Here is a 3,839-nt window from a genome sequence, read left to right as displayed (position 1 = left end):
CACTAGGCCATCAGGGCTGCCTCCAACCATGATTATTAATGATGTCCAACTCATCTGGCCTTGAGGGTCCCTCTGACATCACCCTAACAGCCCTCCTCTGCTCTCCCACCTGACACACCCAGCGCTAATTCAAGGAATTTCTTAACATCTTGCTTCTTTCTAGAAAGAGAAACAATTGGTAACTTTTGTGAATTAGGCTGTAACTACTTTATAACTCACATGTCCTGTCAGCTGCAAGGTCCTCGGGTGAGTCTCCACTTCGGAGCTTTACTCCTTAACAGATTTCATTGGCTTAGCTCTGGGATGGGCTTCCAGTTTTTTGCAAGTGTGCTCAGCCAGAAAGGCCCAAGTCCATACAGCTGGGGCAAAGTTACAGCTCTGTGGTTCCATGTTAGTTACCTTACAGTTACTTCGTAATTAATGCCACTCAATGTGTATTACCAAAAATAAGTATATCTACCCCAGACTAGATGTAGTATTTTTTGTATAACTGGATTTCCTAATACTGCTATTTGTCATCCCCGCAGAATGTGTATTGTTTTTTTAAAAAGAAAGTGTATTAGAAAATGTCAGATGGAAAATTCATTCTTAAAATTCCCGTTGTGTCAGTTTCTCCAATAAAAGACGGCCATATCACCCGTTTTCGGTCCCACGTATCTGTCTTGACATGAGTATAGCCATGTTTGGCTGCTCCATTGACCTATAGCCACCAGCACACAAAGAAATACAAAGCTGCTTTCTGTGTGGTGGGAACTGGCCTTTTCCCGGGAACTGGCCTTTCTCCCACGGAAAGAGTTGCAAGTTGTAACATTTCAAGGCTCTTGGAGCGTCGTAGCGCGGGATGGACTGGCCATCTGTGCCGGGCTAAGACGATAACCAAAGAGAACAATGCACGTACACAGTTACTGGGCTGGGACGTTAGCCAGGGGGCTCAGTGCACGTACGCCACTGATAACCATTTGTGCATAGGAACACTAGATGCTTGCTCTGTAAACTCTGTAACTGCTTATATAAACTGCTGGAAACTGAGACCTGGTGCGAGTTCCACCTGTGGAAGGGACACCTTGCCCAGGACGTGTGATCCTTGCCCAGCTGCGTCGATTGACAGGGCTCTCCTGGCAGTGGGGCGTGGTTGTTGTGAGTAATTGATTTGATGTGAAGTAATTGATTTGATATGAAGTAATTGATTTGATGTGTTCTCTTTTCTGTCAACCTGGTGTTTCTCTTTCCAGTTGATTTGTGTCATTTCCCTTCAGTCGATCTGGTGTTTCCCTTTCCGATCGATTTGATGTTTTTCCCTCTTATTATATGACCTATTCGGATCTGCTGCTATCTCAGCCGATGTGGATGTTTTCCCTTTCCAGTCGAGCTGGTGTTTTTTCCCTCTTATTATTTGACCTATTCGGATCTGTTTGCGGACTATTGCCTTTACTATCCTCTATATAATAAAATATACCTTCAGTCCATTTGTTTGGAGTGAAAAGTGTCTTTTACATCTCCGATCAAATCCCCAAACCTCTCATAACAGTATCCCAGTACCTCCTCCCGAGAGCTGGGCTGAGTAAATAGGAATTTGATTTTATGCCCGAAGATACACACCTCAGAAGGTGGCATAATCTGTCTCAAGTAGGGGGCAGAGTCTGGCTCTAGTTCAGACTAGAGTATTCTTTCTCTCACTGTATCCAGGTTCACTCCCAGAGGAGCCACCAGTAACGTTGGGTGGCACTCAGTTTCTCTCTTCTCTCCAGCTGACTAAACTTTCTTTCTGTACCAGTTAATTTTTCCACCTACTAATAGAATAAAGGCAGTTTTCTGAAAATCTAACACAGCTTTTAGCTAATTTGTAGCCACAACAACATTCCAGAAGGTACGTGTTATTACAGTCTCCTTTTTACGGATGGGGAAATCACGGCTCAGAGAAGTACAGCAGTTTGCCTAGGGCCACATAACTAGCCAGCATTCACACCCAGTTCTGAATGATAACAGATCTTGCGCAGATAACCAGGACCCTGCAATAGTGTCTTAGTTAGAAAGTCAGAGCTACAAGAGAACAGGGATGTGTTCATAAGAAAGTTATCAAGAGCCAATGCAGCAGGTGACTACCCAGATGTCACCTTGCCTGGCTGAGCTCAAGGCTGGCTTTGCCGTGAATCACCTATGTGACTTGAGCAAGGTACTTGACTCTTCTCTGCTTCCATTTTACTGTGTCTTTTCTCACAACGACTGGAAGCCCTAACTGGGAAAAAGACTAGGAAAGTTGGGAGAGATTTCGGAGCAGACGTCATCTTTATCCTGCGTTCCTTTCCAGCATGAAAAAGTCTTTACTGGATGATCTGTGAGTTCATTACAACAACCATACATCACAGATTTGTTTAGCCCAGCTGGAATATCAAATAGTCTGTCTTTAACTTTAACTTGCTGGGCAGTTAAAACTGAAGACCTTGGACCTGGCATCAGACTGTTTGAATCTGGCTGGCTCTCTGCCCAGATGTCTGACCTTGGGCTGGTCACTTTGCCTCCCAAAACCTTGGTTTCCTCATCTCATCTTTAAATCGGGATAACAGTGGTATCTGCCTCATGGAATCTTGTGAGGATTACATTAAATGATCCTCACAGAATGTTTCACACCCTACCTAGCAGAGGGGCGAGTACTTCAAAAATAATAGCCCCTCCTATTTTTAGGATTGTGCCCAGGGCAACAATATTGCAGATAAAGACAGTAGCTATTTTCCGCTTGAATAGACCTGGAAAGAATTTGAATTCCCTTGGAATTCAGACCCATCCTTTTGACTCAGCAGTTTATTTTATTTTTTTTTTATAATTTTATTTTATTTATTTTTTCCCCCAAAGCCCCAGTAGATAGTTGTATGTCATAGCTGCACATCCTTCTAGTTGCTGTATGTGGGACGTGGCCTCAGCATGGCCAGAGAAGTGGTGCGTCGGTGCGCGCCCGGGATCCAAACCCGGGCCGCCAGTAGCGGAGCGCGTGCACTTAACCAATAAGCCACGGGGCCGGCCCTGACTCAGCAGTTTAGACTCCATTGCCATAGTCTTGGCAGCTGTGAATGGCTAATGTGGAGGCATATCGTATTTTCAAAAGTTGCCTGGACTTGTCTGACAAAGAGATACTGTTTCTATAAAGTAGCTGTCTCCAATTTGTAAAATTCCATCTATGGATTTTTTTTTCCTATTCTCCACTGTCTCTCCCTGCAGTTCCTAGGAAAAGGCACGCCTACTAGGTGGGAGGTCACTAAATCTTGGTAAGGGACATGTAACTCTTTTGGACTCAATCTGCAGCTTTTGTCCAGCTGAGTTCCTCTGATAAAACACATTGCAGGGAGAGTTATCTCAGGAATTCCCTAATCTCTAATCCTCTTGGTAAACAAGGCTTTGAATGAATTTATTACTCATCCCTCCAAAAATGATGTGTTGTAAGTGGCATGAGAATGTCATTTTACCTGGGGGATCTGTTTTACTTCCTCTAAAGGACTGACATTAACATCCCACTGCCTCCCCTCCCCCTCAAAAGAAATCCACTTTAAAACCTCCCACATGACAACGTTCCAACGTGAGAACTAGGTATATGCCACGCGCAGAAGTTGGGACCCCTGATCTCCATGGGCTCCATTTTCTCAGTCACTGTAGAGGAGAAGGGCTGGCTTACAACGCTCGCTCCACCACTCACAGTTGGATTGCTTTGGGTCAGTTACTTCTCTGAGTGTCAGTTCCATCTGTGAGATGAGCTGCCTTGCAGGACTTCATTCATTCAGCCATTCTGCAAATATTTGTTTTCCCAGAGACGAGCAAGGTAGATAAGGTTTCTGTCCTGCAAAGCAGTC

This window comes from Ceratotherium simum, chromosome 26 (genome assembly GCF_057802395.1).
Source record: "Ceratotherium simum simum isolate JZ-2026a chromosome 26, ASM5780239v1, whole genome shotgun sequence".
Lineage (NCBI taxonomy): Eukaryota > Metazoa > Chordata > Mammalia > Perissodactyla > Rhinocerotidae > Ceratotherium > Ceratotherium simum.
The sequence above is the reverse complement of the archived record's forward strand: the minus strand, read 5'-3'. Positions refer to the sequence as shown.